The sequence below is a fragment of the Dermacentor albipictus genome, chromosome 10 (assembly GCF_038994185.2).
Source record: "Dermacentor albipictus isolate Rhodes 1998 colony chromosome 10, USDA_Dalb.pri_finalv2, whole genome shotgun sequence".
NCBI classification, from domain to species: Eukaryota; Metazoa; Arthropoda; class Arachnida; order Ixodida; family Ixodidae; genus Dermacentor; species Dermacentor albipictus.
In genome coordinates this window covers 72341082-72360595 of record NC_091830.1, presented here as the reverse complement: position 1 = coordinate 72360595, position 19514 = coordinate 72341082, and the positions used below count along the sequence as shown (strand labels likewise).

At 44.5% G+C, this 19514-nt stretch overlaps 1 protein-coding gene and 1 long non-coding RNA gene across 2 annotated transcripts in view; both read left to right on the top strand.

The window, feature by feature from the left end:
- Positions 1-11192, top strand: part of LOC135898190 (uncharacterized) — an 85858-nt gene extending 74666 nt beyond the window's left edge. The window contains exons 11-13 of the mRNA XM_065427016.2: positions 4152-4325; positions 7293-7424; positions 10949-11192. The gene's annotated coding sequence lies outside the window, so the exon portion shown is untranslated. The remainder of the gene's footprint in view (positions 1-4151; positions 4326-7292; positions 7425-10948) is intronic.
- Positions 11193-15977: 4785 nt separating this feature from the next.
- LOC139050765 (uncharacterized) lies at positions 15978-19212 on the top strand. Its single transcript, XR_011509071.1, has 2 exons — positions 15978-16063; positions 18301-19212. It is a non-coding gene; the product is annotated as an uncharacterized lncRNA (long non-coding RNA).
- The last annotated feature ends 302 nt before the right edge of the window (positions 19213-19514 follow it).

Here is a 19514-nt window from a genome sequence, read left to right as displayed (position 1 = left end):
AGTCTTAAGCAATCTTCCACCGATAGTTCCTTCCTGAACCTTTGCATTCTTAATTTTTTTTGTGACCCCAAGGAGCAGGCTGGTGCAAGCAATTTTGACGTGACTGTTCCATTGACAGAGCAAGAACATTTTCTTTTTCCTCCAATGTCTAGCGCAAGTCAAATTGAATGTAATGGACAAGAAAAGAAGATAAGCAAGAAAAGGTTTAAATGGTGGACGCCAACTTACAAATGGTTCATTTTATGACAGCGCCGATCTCATTTTGTATTCCACGCACATCACACATGATATGATAGAAATCGTTAATATCAATCAGCTCACTGAACTCATGCCGACCGATGAATATAATTTAATTCCTTCAAAAGGAAGTTCAAGAGGTTGCGCTTAGCCATGTATAAGCAAATTCTGAAGTGACCCCTGACTCAAAGATATCACGCTTAGGTTAATTGTGACTGCAACGTATGAAAACATGTGTGTTCAACGCTGGTGTACATCCACATATTTTACAGTGTACAGCGAAGAAAGCACTCGATGAAATATCATTCTTGACATTGTTATTTTCACGCAAACGCTCATTATGACACCTACCGGTATGTCGAATAAAACTTTTGACACACGCTAAAGTAATCCTGATTATTTAGGTCTCATGATCCGGATACGCAGTCACTACCTGTCCTAAGTAGATGTAGTCCCTTACCACTTCCAGTGCCTCGCTACCTATCGTAATCTGCGGTTCTCTTCCGAGACTGTTAAACATTACTTAAGTTTTCTGCAGATTAATTTTTAGATCCACCCTTCTGCTTTGCCTGTCCAGGTCAGTGAGCATGCATAACAATTGGTCCCCTTGGTTACTAAGCAAAAAGATCTGAATCTGACTGAACTAACCAGAAGAATAAGAATGGGCTGGGGTGCGTTTGGCAGGCATTCTCAGATCATGAACAGCAGGCTACCATTATCCTTCAAGAGAAAAATGTATAACAGCTATGTCTTACCAGTCTCACGTACGGGGCAGAAACCTAGAGGCTTACGAAAAGGGTTCTCCTGAAATTAAGGACGACGCAACGAGCTATGGAAAGAAGAATGATGGGTGTAATGTTAAGGGACAAGAAAAGAGCAGATTGGGTGTGGGAACAAACGCGAGTTAATGACATCTTAGTTGAAATCATGAAAAAGAAATGGGCATATGGGCCGGACATGTAATGAGGAGGGAAGATAACCGATGGTCATTAAGGGTTACGGACTGGATTCCAAGGGAAGGGAAGCGTAGCAGGGGGCGGCAGAAAGTTAGGTGGGCGGATGAGATTAAGAAGTTTGCAGGGACGACATGGCCACAATTAGTATGTGACCAGAGTAGTTGGAGAAGTATGGTAGAGGTCATTTCCCTGCAGTGGGCGTAACCAGGCTGATGATGATGATGATGATGATGATGAAAGTAACCTTACACAGCACACCTTATGCGCTCTCCGCAAACTCCATCTTGTGTCATTTTTCATAGCCAGAATATGTGACCTTTTTGCATTATTGAGCTTGCAAAGCCTATCCAATTTATTTTGGTGCAGAAGAAACCACACCACTGCCCGCACTTCACGCAATCTTCATCAAATTGTGAGATGCAATACCGATATATGGAAAAACATTATTTCGCTACGTGCTAATTGCGCGTCGGTTTCTTTCTGTTCGCGCTTCCAAAAACCTTTAAGCATGCGTTCTCTCACAGGCACCTTTAGCAGCTTGGGTTAGCCTGCTGTTGACAAACGCCTGCTTTGTCCGTCATAGCAAACACGGGATGGTGGCACGATTTCATTAAGGCGTTCTTAAAGCAAGGGTTAGCAATGCTTCTATTCACAAGCTAGGAATGAGCCGAATTGTACGTTAGCACTGGACTTGGTGATAGTGCTTCGTAGCTACAACAGGTGTCTCCTACCGAACAAAACAAACAAAGGTCGAAATGCCGGATAGCACCGCCCTGAAGCAGCTCAATTATCACATCAAGTGTGCAAGAGAATCTCATATTTGACACCAACGTATCAACCTGGTCCTCCGCCCGAACTGAGGAACACTCAATATAAAAAAATCATCCACACATCGAAAGACCTTCAAAATGTCGTTCTGAGGGTGCTCGTTGGAGAGAGAGGTGGTGATGCTCGTTAAACAAAGTCGCACTTCGCCCGAAAGGCGAAGCATCTAGAGTGATAACATATTAGTAGGCAGCTATAGGCAATAACGAGTGTAGATTTATCAATCGTATAAACATGAAAACATTCGCTTACTAACTAAATCAAGAAGCATGGCGTCACGCGCGCACATCAAAACATGAACACATTTTACTCGATGAGCACGGAAAAACACTGTCAGGGCGCTGGCGTTGCGAGGCACGGCAGCATCAGCGAGAGAATGGACTGTCGTGCTGCCTCTCGCTTCAACGCGAGTATGAGGTGCAAAAACACAGCGCACACGAAGCTATCAGCACGCGGAGGACTCTGTCCCCATCGCAGATTCCTATCAAGATAGGGCCCAGGCGGCCGTACCATATGGAGCAGCTGCCGGAAAAGAACGCCCCTTCTCTTCCCTTCCCCCGCAGCGTTGCTCGTGACGCAAGACGGTGCGTATCCTCCCAGCTTTCCTCCAATGCGAGCGCGAACTTGCGCCGCCATCGTCCGCTCACCTTAGTGCTCTTGTCGCACCCTCATACCTACAGCATACGGCGCATGGCGACGATGTTATGACCCTTGGACTCCTTCCGGAACTCCGTGGCCCAGGCGACAGCAGAAATACGCGTAGAGAGTGCATATAATTGCTATAGCAATAAAGCAAATCGCTCGGTATAGTAGCATTGCAAGCGCCGGTTCATGCGCTTTTTTTTTCTGCGAGTAAGTAAGGTCTTCCAAGGTAATCAATGTGGTTTTTAGGTCTAAAATAACGCTAGGGCTCAGGATTTCCTTCTGCAACCGTAAGTCACCGTATTGATCTATCGACGTAATAATCTTTTATTTTGATGGTGAAGGGGTGCTAGCGTTTGTAATTAGGTTTAATGAAGTTAGCTTCATCTGTGTTACGTTTTTGGAAAGGATAATTGATGGCCAAACAAGCAAGCCTAGCTTGTATAAAGGGGGTTGTTGACTAATGCCAAGTTTCATTTTTGTTATACAATCACCCTTACTGGTAGGTCAAGTTTAAGAGTTCCTGAACAAAACGAAATGTGAATATGATTTATCCTAATGCTCTTCAACAGTTTTGTAAGGGTGAATCTATAGCAAAGCTTCTTTTCGTTGGGTTTCTATCTTGCTCAGTGACGCTATGTCACAGCATTTAAACACAAAGGAGATAGCCTCGTTTGCTCTGGCACAGAAATTGGGTGTGGTATAAAAGGCGGCAGGCGGAACACAGAGAGAATTTGCACTGAATGTATTGGCAACATGGTTAACAGAGTACTTAGGACGTGCATCTTTAGAGCGGGCAACAATTTCCACACCTTCCGGAATAACGCAAGCCAGGGCTTCATCTGGGGTGAACTTGTAAACTTGCCTCACGCAGAGTTGCAACAATGCCAAGAATAGACCTTGATTCAGTGGTTTCCACGCTGCGCACTGTAAAATATGCGGTTGTGCCCCAACATTCAACAAATGTATTGTCCTAGATCGGCGTTAGAATCTACTTCAGCGCAATGTTATTGATCTGGAGGATATTTCGAAATTTTCAGATGTATGAGTGAGTTTACCCTCTTCATCCGGCAAAGAAATACACTTTCTCGGTCAGTAGGGACGTGCTCAGTCAGCTGTTTTTAACGCCTTTTGTGTGATCGTGTTGGCTGTGCGCGTAGAAAAAAATATGATCGAAAGTGTCGCAAAATAAACCAGCTGGAAATTAGCACCCATTCTTTCATTTATGTTTCTTTTCTTTTCTCTTTCTTTTGCACTTTTCTTGAGCTGCGCTAAATACAATACGAGATCATGCCGTACCAATTTTCCCTAGTCAACCACACTTGTGAATTACCTTCCTAATTTTTTCGGAGTTTAGTTCCCACCTTTATTAAGTGCTTCTAGTAGTGAGCTGGAAGGGCTGTATAAAAATCTGGTTCGCCTTTTCCGCATATATTTTCTATGCCTTTCTCAATAACCGTTGTCTACGCGTCTGCTTATGGCTCCTTTCAGTTGAATCACTGGCACGCCGTGTCAGCGCGAGCCAATTACACCAGACCGTCGATACAGACTGGCCTATCCTTCCACCTGACCACACTGCAGTACGAGCTTGAGGATAGAGCACCCTCGCTCAATGAAAGTCTTTTCCGCCCGTGCCGGAATTTGGGGAAGAGGAGTCGAAAAGTGGCAAGTCTCTTTCAGGGTCACTTTAGCTTAATTTTCGCAGTGAATCTTGTACTTATTTTAACTCTTAATTGCCCAATGTAAGAAATATCTACGCGGTTCTGACACCATAAAAAGTTGATCTCTTTCTTTCTTTATTCGCTTATCGAAGGCAAGTCAAAAATTTCCTCAAGGGACATTGCTAGAGGCAGGAGAGTACCTGACGAACCTATGTCACCCTACAAAGTCGCTGTTTACATAAAAAAATTGTGGTAAAGTTCAACAAGGTTTTACAGAAAGACAAATTTACGTATGTGCAGCGGAAATACAATAGCATAATTTGCAATGCACTATATTAAAATGCACTATCTTAAAAAAGAAACATAGGCTAATAGAGAAAATTCGTGAAATCCATCCAGGTCACAGAAAACAATGGAGACATTCTGCGTGTAGAAGCCACTCTACTAACATGAAATATGCACGCATTGAGAAAGAATGATATATGTACATTAGTCGTTTACTAACTTTAGTAAAACCTTCTTGCCACTTCTTAACTTAGACAATATACCGGTGAGTCCTGCATCTATAAAACAAGCCCTGAATACTTAAGACATAATTTATAGCACTGTTTTTCATATCCTGGAGAAATTTTTATGTTGCTAACCGTTATGAAGACCAAGAAGTGAAAAAAGTTCAAATTTAGGTTAACAAGTACAGGATATCATGTTTTTGTCAAAGGGTGCTCACAGTGATCTTAAACTACCTGCTAAGAAGTTGTTTCAATTTCGTTTCATGTATGATTGTGTTTGGGCATTACGCGATTAAGTTATACTGAAGGCCCTAACATTGGAAGGAGTTTCTTGGAGCTCTCCCATAGCCTCATTTGCAGATTTAACAAGGACTATCAATACAAGTTGGCCCGGCAAAGTTTGGTTTAAATTCTGACGACAATACTTTTCATTTAAAGCACAAAGTTCCATGTGAAAGCATAGGCGCTGGCACGATAAAAGTTTTCGGAATTCCTCGAATCAGATCGAATTTATTCTAGCCACAGTACTCTAGGTTTTGTTATTGCAGCATTCTGCGTGACTTTCAGTTTTATAATATCTTGGTAGATGCTTAACACGTTTTTCTTTTGTTGATGTGCATACGCACGTTTTCATATTTCTTTACTATGAGCATGACTTGCTGTTCAACTAAAACCACGTCATTACTTGCGTGTTAATTACAGATCAAAATTTCCCGTTTATGTGTGTTATTCTCATCGCCTACATTTGTCGCTGAATTACCACCTATACGCGCAATTACCGGGAAATCCGTTTGGTTGTCCGCAAGTAGACGATATTTTCTGCGCCCCTCCTCATTTGTGCCAGTCGCAGCAAGTCTTACTGACGTTCCTACAATAATTTCTGGGGAGAGTCCTGTTGCTGCCATCGTGCTGCCCCATGTGGATGATGGGAAGTACAACGATTTGCCTAATCTTCCTGCTTGTGCATTAAGACGTTCATGAGGCTCTGCTTATTACGCTTTGTCCGACTTCATTGTCCGAAATTTCAGAGCACGCCATGCTCTTCTAAGTGCGTAATACTCACTCTGCGAACACTCACAAGTGCTAATAAGTGCAGCAGTTCAGCCTGTCAAAGTTGCCAGATCGAAACGTGCCAAGGGTTTCAACGTGCTGGCTTTCCTGTCATAAGTTCATGAGGCCGTAGTATGGCCCCTTGTCGATGCATGCGCCTGTGACCTAATGATTTGAATGTGGCGCTCATGTGCGTAGTAGCGTTCCTGTGGTCAAATCATCCGTCAGACAATGTTGCTAACATTAACCCAATATTTTTTTCCAATGTACTTTGTCGAAAATAACGAGCTCATAAAGTCAGAAAGCCTCTTAAACCCAAAAGGACGAAGTTTTGCGAAATCTGTGCACTACCCATGATTCCCATGCTGCCTGAACCACCCTGCTTTCAGCTCCCCTAGACAGATGCGCCGGACTTCCGTCTAGTAATTGTATTAAAGTCTATGGCTAGTGGGTCACACGTGCTTCGCCGCACTTCGCTCTTGATAATAAAGTAATGAGCAAACTTTCACCGCGACGATTATCCGTCCTAGCTATCGTGCTTGCCTGGCTGTTATCGACTTCTTCAGAAAAGCGAAAGGAAATGGAGCGAGCGGCTTTGTAATTTGCGCTAGGCTCCCTAGTTGGCTCCACACACGGGTGTCTGATTTAACCCGGCCGATTGAGCGCGCCCTATTTGAATACTGTTGTTTCTTGGCACAAACCACGAGGGGTTGCCGGCAGATGGCCCTAAGTTTCGAAGGTTCCAACGTTTACCCAGGCTATGTAGGCGGCGCCATCTGGTAGAGCCTAAGCTGAGCTTGTTGCGTAGACATTGTGCATCGAGCAGTTAGCGAACTACCCACCTCATCACACCAAGCGATGCGCTTAGTGTAGCAAGATCCGTCAGAGCCAAATCCCAGTGTTCTGTCGAAAAGAGTTCCTAAATGTAGTACTTGCGGCGTTGATTTTTGAATCTTGAATACTTATGCAATGTAGACGCCTGTGAAAAATACCTTGATTTTGCTGCATAGCTAGCGTGGCTGACAACTTCACTTCAGTGGCGTCTCCGTTTAGCGCAGAGAAATATTTTGAACCTTGGCCAACTTTTGCTGGGACTCTCTGTATATGACGTAATTTTTTACTGTGTTGCTTCCTAAAAAAGTGTAGAAAAATTCTATGTAGCTCAAAAACATGTCTTTTTTTATTTCACGGTCACACTCCCCAGCTGGTGTCGCATGTTTACAGGAGATAGGCCGGTGTTTGGGGTGCATTTGGACGCTTGATTGCATTCTCTTTCTTTACCTATACTATGCAACAGCTGAAGAACTTGCCTTTTATATTCGGTATTTTTCTATCTGGACGCATCTGTAACTCTGGACACATCTATCTGGACACATCTATAACTAACACTTGTTATGCATCATTAATTTCAGCTTTGCGCAGATGGCGGCTTCAGAAGCAAGGCAGATAATTACTTGGGCGATGAGGTATCAGCGTACGGAGTTCTAACCAATTCGTCGAAAGTCGTCGTAATAAGCGAGTACAATGACTCCGTGGCTTTCAAGGTGAGTATTTAAACTTTAGCTCTGTACTTCTTCTTGTCTTCTGCGCATGCCCTGAAATATTTCTTTGGCACTTAACGTCTATAGCGTTGTTGCAGCAGCTTGGAAATGTTGAGCGCTGGGTGCACTTGTTCCTGTCTTAGAAACTTTGCTCATTAGAAGGAATTCAATGGTAGTCAGAATTATACTTTATGGAGAGTGGCGTAGAGAAAATTTGTTCCCTTGCTGTTCTCTTGTTTTGCTTTTTTCTGTTGAAATGTACTTAGCTTCACCCTAAGCATGATAAAGAAATTATATTCGTTGCATTGAGATCTCTCTTGTGTCCTACAGTTTCCCAAGGCTCGCCCTGGATTTCCAGGTAGCACTCGTTGTTTGTGCCACCGGTTTCTGGCATTGCAGTTTTCTTCTCGCTTCCGTTGCTTGATATTTGTTTCATTCACAACATAATAACATAAACCATATTTACTGAGCCATTCTAGTTGTGAAACAGGCATAGGTTGCGCGAGCGTCTTCAATCTTGTGCGGTTTACCTAATCGGAAGGAAGTCAGTGTTTGTTCGTGCGGAACCGAATGTCTTTCATTTGTTCCTAAACTGCGCTTCAGGTTGAGAAGGGTTAGGAGATATGCTGCGTGGTAACATGGGGTAGGTCGGATGAACGCAAAGAATCGAGAGCGTTCGTCGGGTCGCTCGGTCCTGATGAATGAAGGATTCTTTGTTTGTTAAATTGCGCAGCTTACGCCTCCTCGCCATGGTTTCTTGAGCATTCAGACTTGTGCTGGCGCTGTGATTGCAACTGTTTGTGAACTTTGATAGCAACAGCTCTAGCTAGAGCGTGTTGATCTGTGGTTCATCGTCGCTGTCTGTTTTTGGCCACCCAGACTTCATTATTTTCATCATTTCTGCGTGTATTTGTTGTACGTGGAATTGGCGTTTATATTGACTCTGCCGTGTGTGAATGTGTTTTTATTTGTTTACGCGGTGCTGATTTTCAACTGGTATTACGTGCGAATGTACCATGCCATCATCTTAAGACCTATTTGAAATGATTACTTTCTGCAGCCTGGGTTTAGTCATATATCTTCACTTTGCGATTGGAGCCTGGTGCTTTGTTTGCCTTTTCTATTTTCATTTGTCTTCATTCTCCTTTTATTTTTGTTTCATTGCCTTCAGTTGTTCGCTTGATTAGGATTGCTCTGTTTGACCATTCATTCTCGCAGCACGATCGTGATGATGTATCGGCTTCGGTTGTTTCGTGTGAGTCTTTGCTGTGTCTTGTAGTTTCGGTTGTTTCGGTTCACGTCGCTTCACTGGTAACGTATAATGCTGTCTTTGCTCGAATACCTTATTTTGGGGCAATTTTAGTGTTCCTTGCAGCGCGGCAGGTCCTTCTTTTGCTGCGCGCAGTGTGGCATCACAACTCGAAAGTGTAACTCGAAAGTGTGTAACTCGTAGGAGTCGTCAATATAGCTCCTGAGCCCCAGGACTACCGCGCCCCTCATAGTCCACTGCGCCCATACTTTGGGTACGCTAAACCCTACGTCTCTTTAGCCTGATAAATACGATGGGCGCTTACACACTTCAGTAACTTTGCTTCCTAGGTAATGGATCTGCAACTGTGGCATTCCAACGTGGATATTCGAACTAAACGCCGATGAACTCGCTGTGTTTTTAGTTCGCAATGGAAAAGCATAAAAAAAATGTAGCGCTGGGCCAGTAATGTGCACAATGGCACAGATGGATCTTCAGCCAGTCATTGTCGTGGCTTTGGTTGGACTCGTTTTTTTAATAAACGGCTGCCATCTGCAAACATCATCGCTGCATCCGATCAATTGATAAAACAATCCACATAGCCATGATAGCACAGCCTTGTTTAGTAAAGCCATCTGGCACACTGTCACCAAAATTGACGATTTAGGAAGGAGCACAGCCATAGATTATAAGCGATAGCGAGTGGTAGTATCCATTGGTTATTTCATCTGCGCTGTACATCTTGCTTGTTCGCTTGTTCTTTCAGTACATTGTACAGCACTTATATATTAGGTCTGTTCCAATAGTGAATTCTCGAGTCGAATAAAACTCGAATGTCAAACAACAACGATCTTCGAATGTCGCAGTGAATGTGTTCTTATTTGGTGACAAATTAAAATTTATTCTTTCTGTTAAGAATGTGTCAGAAAACGAGGTGAGAATAGAAACTAAAAGCCAAGTACATTGAGGAGTGTGTAAATGAGAAATAACGTTTTCAAGTTATTTGGTGTACGATATTGATGGCAGTAATAAAAAAGGAAACACGTCAGAAGATTCACGTGCATTGTATTCGTTGAAGAAGTGTCAGACAACAATGCCGAACAGTGTTCTCAAAGGATGCCAACTTGAATCTGTTTAAGCAACATATATTTTTATTCAAACCGAGACAATATATGTCTAATAGGCAGGCTACAAGTGAGACATTCTAGATGAATGACTAAAGAAATTACAGGGCGTTAACAATGTCTTTACGTTTTAGCGGTGATGCTGGTTAGGCGTTTTCACTTTCGACCTCGAGCACTAAACGCGCTTTCCGCACGCGGTGTGGTCCACCGTGATGCTGCTGAGCGTAGCGTTGACGGTGCGTCCAGCTTGCCTCGTTGTTTTGGAAACCAAACGTGTTCCACGTCTCTTGATGCCCCCCTAGCCCTCCGCAGGCGTGCCATGCAGGTGCCTTCAACAGGGGACACACTACGACTTCTAAGATATTTTGGGCGCAGTCAGCGTATTCTAACGCCCGTGGTACGCAGAGGGCAACAACATTCTGGTGGTACTGCAGGGAAGTGTCACCGAACCTTCTTCTCTCATTGGCAGACACGTACACAGCGTCCCTTGAGCTTTCACTGGAAGAGTAGAAGCACTTACTGGCGCACGCCTAAAGCCTCGTATGCGGACGCCGACGCCAATGACGCTGATTCAAAATTGAGGAACTAGATAAAAAAGTTAAGGACTTGAAGTTATTGAGCTGAGGGTACTCGTCCTCCATGTTAAACAAAAAAACTGGCGTCTACCTAACAGCGGCATCTCTCTGGCGACAGATCAATTCGCAATACATAGTCCTCGCTTGCGTCAATATCACTGTCTTGACTCTCCCAACTGAAGCGATTCTTATGTTCCCTATATTTGAAGACCAACTAATATTTGACAATTTCGAATAGTCAATTTTTTAATAAAATGTGAATCAACTATTCGAACATTTGGAATATTTGAAATTTCGAATGCTCGCATGCCCTTTTTTTCTCGCCTGTAATAAATTTTCTCATTTAAAATTTGCCAGCTTTCATTAACTACTCTTCGATTTCTTTTAATTGTTTCAAGTCGGCTTAGTGGATTTTAGTTTATGGAAAACTATCCGGTATAAAGTCGGTCTTTATTTACCGCAAGTTGCGGTAGCATTCCACATGAAAACCTATGCGATCGCAATAACTCGTACGACGAGAGCGTCCGCAGTGCGCCCAGGAGAGTGAACTTACAACCAATAAACCTTCATCGCTCGCAGTTCAAGAAGGCCGCAGGGAACCAAGGCATTCGTCAGCGTACTGCGTGGCTCCTATACAACGTGAACCGGCAAGACATCACGAACCAGTGCCCCGAGCCTCCGTTCACTGTCATCAGACTGTTTTGTGTAGCGTTGAAAGGTGCAAGCGATCAAATGTGCCAATAACTGAAGAGCATCTTTGTTAAGTAGACACGGCCGTACCTTATTGTATGTACTAAGTAAAAAAAAAGAATAAATTAGTGATACGTCGATAAAATGCTGCCGTCTCTATGTTTTGAGTGTCCACCGTCAGAGTTTGTACTGCCCCGTTTTCTGTTCGCCAACCAGCTAGCATGTTTTACGCGTTCAGTGTATCATGCCATTTCCAGCAAAGAAGAAAGGGGCAGGAATTTACAGTCGTTTATTACATGGGGCTCTATACCGTAAAACTATTCCAATATGTTTTTATTCCAATTGCCTGACGTCAAATTTTGCGTAACCGCCGACGCGAGCATCGGGAGGGGACCTGCAGGGTTGTCTGAAAAGACCAATCAAAAACTGTCCTCAATCAAAGGAGGTTCCTTTTGCTTGAAAAACGAATAACACTGCTTACACAGAGCGGCTTGTCTTATCTAACTGGCTGACAAGAGGCGAGGAGCACACTCAAGTGGAGAGGGATTCGTTGGGCCGAGCCAGTGTATTCAAAAACGATCACCGGATGAAGAGGGTGATGCCGGCGTCTGCGATTGGTGCTCTTTCCCTTACTTTCCTTGCGGTGACTGGTCGAAAATCGCGTCGGCATACAACGGAAGCTTAAGAATGGCACTAAAACGGATCCTCAGCAAAAAAGCGTTGCCAGAACGAGATCGTAAACGTGCCGAAAGTGCTCGAAAATTTTACACGGCCAGACAGAAAGTTTTATTATACGCAAATAAACTCATGCGCTCCAGCAGGTGCGAGTAGCCAGTGCCTGAGTGACCGACGGAATCCATGTTTTATTCCTTTCGGAACGGGGCAGCCTGCGGCAATTCAGAACAAAATTCTGTTTTCTTCGGCGCATAATAATGCATTTTTAACGCGTACAAGTCACTTTGACGCGGTGAGTTTGTGCGGTTTTGTAACGTCGCGTGACAGGCAGGTGAAGTGGGTGCAGCCGGAAAACTTTTGACCAATAGTCGAGGGCTAATGGGGAAAAGGCGTTGAATCAGAAATAACAATTTTCATTTGTTCGGCCCAATCATGCATAATCAGTGTGTACACGTCATAGCAGATGGGGAGCTATGGCGGTTTTTGTGACGTCGCATGACAGACAGGCGAAGTGATGGTGGTCCAAAAAAGTTTTGGCCAATCGCGGTGGCCTGATTGCAGAATTGGAATAGAAAAGTTTGGAATAGCTCTACGTTACAGCGCCCATGCTATCTTGACCATCGTAGACAGGAAGACAGGGGTGTGGATCAGGGAGCAAATGGGGATAGTCGATATTCTAATTGGCAGTGCGACAAAAAAAATGGAGCTGGGCAGGTAATGTAATGCGTAGCTTAGATAACTGGTGCACCATTAGGCTTGCAGATTGGGTGGCAAAAAAAGGGAAGCGCAGCTGAGGACGGCAGAAGATTAGATGGGGCGATGAAATGAGGAAATCCGCAGGCGCCTGTTGGAATCGGTTGGCGCAGGACATGGGTAATTGGAGATCGCAAGGAGAGGCCTTCGTCCTGCAGTAGACGTAAAATATGCTGCTGCTGCTGCTGCTGTTGATGATGATGATGATTGTAATTACATGATGCCAGGTGGCGGCATTCACACCCTTCGATGGCATTGTATTGTAGAAAGTGGCGAAAAATAATGAAATAGAAACTATTCTGAACATGCTAGCTAGGGTATATGCTTGTGATTTTTACACATGCATATTTCCTCTCAAACTTGCTACACTTAGTCCTTGAGTCTTCCATGCACATAGTTCGCAAAACAAGTTCACTAACCGACGCGATACTAACCGTATCAGAGTCATGTCGCCCTTCTGTAACTGTCCTTACGTACGCTTCACAAAATATGCCATACATTTTAAGCTTTTGTGATACGATACAATAAGCATATTTTATGGCAATGCGTGGTTTATGCTTCGAGATGTTCTGCAGATTTGTACTCAACAGAAACTACGTTATCACCTGTCATGGGGACAGCCGGCGTGCCTGCTTGAGCCTCGACTGGTAGCCGCATAGAGTTTAATGCGATAGTTTACTTGTAGGAACGCTGGCGCTAGTGTCTACGCTAACTGCAAGCGGGACGGTTCAGTCAGCATGGGAATGTTCGGTATTACACGGATTCCTAAACTTCGATCTTGTGCATTTAACCGGCCTCATGATGTTCTAAACTGTTCCATTTCAACGAACAACTGTGTAGTAATTCATTAAATGAAAAATTACTAAAATTATCGCATGGCAAGATTTGAACGCGGAAACACTAGCAGAGATGGCTGATGTCTAAACCATTACGCCATGGACGCTTTCTGAAGCTTCATCACCGGCATTGGATCAGAAGACGGTCATATTTCTAAAAGTAAGAAGAATAAAACATGGAAACGAATATTTGCCAATTCAGAAGTTTAATTTTCATTTAGGCGTTCAAGTGGCTCCGATTTGTTGAGCTATTCCGGAACACGCACTTGCTGTCTATGTATCTATGTACTACAAGAAATGTTGCGATAAGTTCTCGGAAATGCAGACGAATTGGTCCAACGTCTGCATCTGCACTAAACACTGTCAAGCACTATTTCCAAATGCTATACAGAGCAATGAGCATGACAGCATCAAATGGTGCATAAGCTTCACATGGTACTGCAAAAGCTTCGTGCCATATGCATCCAGTGGCAAGTCATTCTTAATACTTTTGTGTAAAACATCCCAAATCCCTCGCCCTCTCTGTGGTCTAGGAAGACGTGTTCAGTGGTGTCAGCTTGCGACATAGCATTTACCTCTCCACGGTACATGCAGCCGCTTTTCTTGGAACCACCTTTTGACCGCCAGTGTACCTGAATGCAGATGTCAAAAAAAGAAAGGTTTTCGCCCTAATGAAGGAAACGTTTTTCACCCCATATCAGATAAAATTCCCTGGCTCATCCCCGGTAGAGCCCTGCACCATTGCGTGGGTAAGGCCAGTTTAGCCAAATCTCTTTACAATCCTTTTTTATTTACAGTGTGGATAGCTATTTGTTTGGCCGCGATTCAACCAGCCCTTTTTTTGCGAATGCTGCCCGTAACGAACAGCGCCCGTTGATACACAAACAGGAAAAATTCCGCCATTGTCACCTGCCACCAGCAAGAACGGAAGTCTGACTGACTGAATAAACTTTATTGAAACCAGCAAGAGATGGTGGCTGGGCCTAGGCCTCCCACGTGGGGACGTCGAGGTGTTGCCTCTTCGCCGCCTCGCAGGCCTGCTGGGTCACCCAGAATTGGTCGTCATGGTTGGGGCTACGCAGGGCAGCGTGCCATCTCGACGAGAGGGTCGTGGGGTTAGTGTCGGGGTATTGGTGTGCACAGTCCCAAAGCATGTGTGAAAGTGTGGCTGGCTGTGTCTTGCAGATATGGCACGTGGGACAAAAAGGACAAAAATAATTCTACTCCTTGAAGGTTGCAAAATGCGTCGTCGATGCGTGGCAAAGGATAGGCGCCTATGCGAATTACCTTATTAACGCGATAGCGTTAAGGGCGCCATGCCGCAACAAATCCAGCGTCGGCGTCCTACGTCGTTGACCATCGTTTTGTTAAAAATAATTCCGAACCCTGCAAACGCAGCCTAGCATACCCAATCACGCGCAGCCTCTGTGTAGCACAAAAACTTACTGAACGAATTACTGAATAATTATTGAAGTCACTGAACGTCCGAAAAATTGTAAAGCATGACTTAAACACAACCTACAGAAATGATAGCTTCGAAATTTAATATGAATATACGAGAGAACATAATTTTTAACGCGGAAAGTCAAACACAAATCCCTTTTCCAGCGTTTCTACCATGCATAGACCGGCCACGGCATCCTAAATTTACGCCTGCCGGCACGCGTATATCTCGAAGGCCGCGGAGCAGCTCTTGCTGTTCCTTGCAACACCTCCAGATAACGCTCGCCTCGCAGTCCATGCAAGAGACTGCGTTTCCACCAGAGTGGTCGCCTTCGTGCATAGCCTTCGCGGCCAGCGTTTCCCGGTAAACATTACGGTTACATAAGCTGCAGTTTCGCTGCAGCGTGAGAAGCAGTTGGGGATCGTTTAATGCTATCGCGTTCCATTCTTAAAGGGAGATGTCACTAAAAAATAAGTTTTAATAATTGTGCTTGGGATGTAAAAATATTGCTTTCTTAGTGTCTTATATAAATTTCAAATGTGTCAATAGTTCTTGTGCGGCAGCTTTGTTTTCTTTAGTTATGTTCCGTACAACTTAAAATATAGTGATCTTCGGAGGCAATTTCCTGTATGGAAATTTGCGCAATAAGCATTGTACTGTCACTTATTTAGCTCGCTGTAGAATAGAAAATGCGAATATCTATCCAAACTGCATGTATAATTAGTAGACTTTTGCAAAAAGTTAATAAATTTCAACTATTCTTTTTTCAGAATTCCATGAAAATGACCTTGTGCACTTATAATGGTTCTATAATAATGAAATATGTCATAAAAACACTTCAAGATATGTTGAATGCTGATATTTGCTTGAAATTGCAATATCTCTCGGCAGTAGCTGCGAAAGTGCAAGGTTAATATCTCCATCTCCATATATCCCCATCTCCATCCAACTCAAATATCTCAACCTGATTCTGCTCATACCAGTCTGGCTTTCACCATTTTCCTTGCTCCAATTCTTTTTTAAATTTCAGGTATATAATTAAGGGTTACTCCATATTTGCGTACTTTATGACGTCCTTTTCTTGGCCAGTACCCCAGAGCGGGTATGCGCCACAGTTTCTAAGGCTATCATTGTCATCATATTACGCACCGCTTCTGCTGAGCCCAGTAACCACATTGCTCGTCGCCACTTTGTACTCCCTCGGGACCGACGACCCACTAAGAGGCGGACCTCGAACCCTGTCAGACTAAGCTTTCCTTCCTGCAGTTCTGGCTCTTACTGTGCCATACACACCAGGTAAAATTTCATTGCAGCCTCGACAGCTGCTCTTATGGATGGCACCGAACCGGCGGGCAGGGAGTTTCAATGTGTAGGAGAGCGATTACATCCCGATGCAGAGGCAGATAAAGAAGAGGTGGCTTGACACTTGGACATGTATTTGGCCACTTTATTAAAACGAAGCTTTCTTTTCCAACTTTCCCGGACTTCGCGTGTCTGCTGGCTAGCGGGTGCTGCTGGATCGCTTGATATATTAACAAATATATATTTGTGGCCATGTATACCGCAGCTGTTTTTCTGGACGATTGTCCTCTATCGAGCGTAGCGCAAATCACCACCGCCTTTAAGCAGTGGCGATTCACGACAACATATGAATAAATCATTCAGTATAGTGCTAGCCGAGGAGTCCGCCGTGGCAGGTAATGCACGCATAAGCTTGGCCTTAAGCTCAAACACGCCGTCATTGTTCTTCCACCGTTGTCATTTCACCGCCTCCATTCCATTTGGATGATTACTTCGTGAGCATGTTGTGCCATCGTTTCAGCGTGTTTATTCTCTCGTCGAATTTCGTCATAATCATGGCACCAATCGTCACGTCATCATCTTCATTCTGTAGATACCAATCGATCGTGATCATACCATCGTCATTACGCAGCGTTAAAAGGAAGCTTTGGTCAGGGCCAACTCAGATGCCGCCTATTTAAATACATGTAAAAAGCAAAAATGATTTTATGAATAAGCTATCACTCATTTCAATAAAATTTGATGCATTTGCAGCACAATGTAAATTTTATTGACTGTAGAAGGCACGACATGTTGATTTAGGCACTCGATTTTTCAGAGAAGTTACCGAAAATTGGGTAAGGAAAGAAAAGAGCAGCACGAAGTTTAAAAACCCGTAACATCTGCTTCGGTGCTCTCAACTGCATCCGTTACAGCTGAAAGTGTGGATAAATTTGGTCTATGAATTTGTATGCTGCCTTAGTCTGTTAACGGCTTACAATGGATTTCCAAAATTCCTACTCGTATATTATCGGCATACTTCAGAGCCACGTATAAGATGTGCTACTTGATGAAATTATCACAATTTCGCACTAGCGCCAAAGGAGATATATTTTCCAGCACTTAGCTCACACCTGGCACGTCTGATACAATAGCATGTCTCTTAATATTAAAGCGCATACTTATCTGCAAGTCACGGGCGTTTTAAGTGTTATGCAAGTTAGAGTAATACAGGTGCGCCTTTGGCCGTTAGCTTATTTGGCATTGCCAATGAAGGATGAACTGAACATCGAAGATAACACGTGGTCGCTTTTTACAACGTAACACTGCAAAATAACTTATTTTTTGCACTGTTTAAGATGAAAAGGGGGTGATGAGTACTCGAGCAGGGGTGAAAATGAGACCAACAAATGCTATCGAGAGCCAAGAACAATATGAATAAAAGGATTTGTAGATACAGCGCAAATTATGGAACCTGCGTAAAGCAAATCTTTAGTAAAATGGCAAATTACGACTAACGACGATGCTTAAAATTTTGCTTACTTTTATTCTGTGCAACGCGTAATCTCATAGAAGGCTACTGTTTATCCCCCACAATGATAACAATATAATAGAATGTTACGTTGATGCGCGACATCGTTCACAATCTATGCTGAAATATGAACACCAGATCAAGAACTACGAAATCAAACACCAAGCATGCCGTAGTGAGGGAATACTGAGGGATACTGAATACTGAGGGATACTGAGGGATACTGAATGATCGAGTTCTCGAACGTGCGTCTCCAAGTATTACTCTAAGTACGCGAGTGCTTTTTACATACTGCCCCAGTCGCAACGCGTCCACTGCGGTCGTTATCGAAGCGACGACCTTGAGTTAAGCAGTGCACCGCTACATCACTAAGCTACCGCGGCTGGTGATGTACAACGCTTGTCAAAGGAAGAATGGCTATGACCAGGTGTACGCAAGAAACGTTCAACATGTATTGAGCAACACGTCTGTACCTCGAGATTCTGTAGCTCTTATGCCGCTGAGAGGCATACGTTTTATTCACGGCTGGCCAGAAACGGGCGTGCACCCAGTGACCCATTCGAAGTAGCTAAATCAAAAACTAAACTTTATAATAGAATTAAATAATATAATTGATGAATTCAACAACCGAGCTATGTGCTTTAGAGCTACCTGTTAGGCGATATGATATGTTCAGGTTTTGTATAACAAGTAATCTTGTTTTTTGTTACGCCAAACGTAGGTGCGCGTCCATGGACAAGAGTTATATCAGTGTGATGTGTGGTGCGCCACATGGTGCGGAGATCGGGACGGTCAAGAGCAGACAAGGAGTACGCGCGCCGAGGCAAATTCCGTGCTGGAAGGAGAAAAACGACAACGCCGACGAGCGTCCGGCACGTGAACACGCGGCGCAAGGAAAACAACTAAAAGAAGAAAAGCAAACCAATTAGGAAAGACCACGGGGCGTCCAGGCAGCCAATCGGAAAATGCCTAATCGGCCAGAGAGAAGAAACAGCCTGGTGCGCTGGCAGAAGCAGACGCATGGGAGACGCCGGGGAGACGCCGGGAGAGTTCCAAGAAGCGACGCCAGGAGGAGGTCAACCACCGGGAGTTGAAGACGGGCTGTCGGGTTCCGAACCCGAGCCACCAGGACTTCACCCGACCGCGGCCTCCTGCCAGCCCGTTCCTGTGCGTCGCCCGTCTACCCGAGCGTGCCGTCAGCTCCTCAAGGCCGGTGAGCTTCTGTGCCCGTGGGCAAGACGAGAACAGTCGGGCTACGGGCCCGAGTTCTACGCCAGCTGCCCGGCCAGAACGCCGCCCCCGTCTGTCATGCCGCCAAGCCGCCTGCTTTACCTCTCCACGCCAGAGCTGGCGCACTCCGGTCGCCCGGTCAGTCAACTTACACCACGACCTTTGGTGAGACCGGGGCAACTCCTTCCGCCAACTTGTCGCCGCGTCTCCACATCGAGACTGTTATGCGTCCCTGCTGTCGTGGCAAGCCCGGACTGGCGCACAAGTTAGCTTCACACTAGCCCCAAACGTGTCTTACCGCCGTGATGTCTATTTGAGTGTTTGTTTTATTCTTTCTATTTCTTCCTATCATTTACTTTAAGCCTTTTTTAGTTCCATTAAAAATTTGTGTGTGTGTTCGAAACCAACGGCTTTGTTCTCAATTGGGTTCTCGGAGGCTCCGCCTAAGAGAAACGTTAAAACCTTTGAGTACACGAACCGTTGTCCCCATATTAGGGTCATCACAATCAGCCAGGTACTTTCATTGGGTGCACGTATCACCTTTGTTCAAATATGCACAATTATATCCACTGAAGTGGCGATCGATGCAACAGCACCCAGCAGCCCGGTAGCCGCACCGAATTGACGGAAGTAGGCAAGCAAACCATGGCTTCATGTAGTTCATGCGTTTATTATGCGAAGCATATTACGAGAGCTCAACCCAGC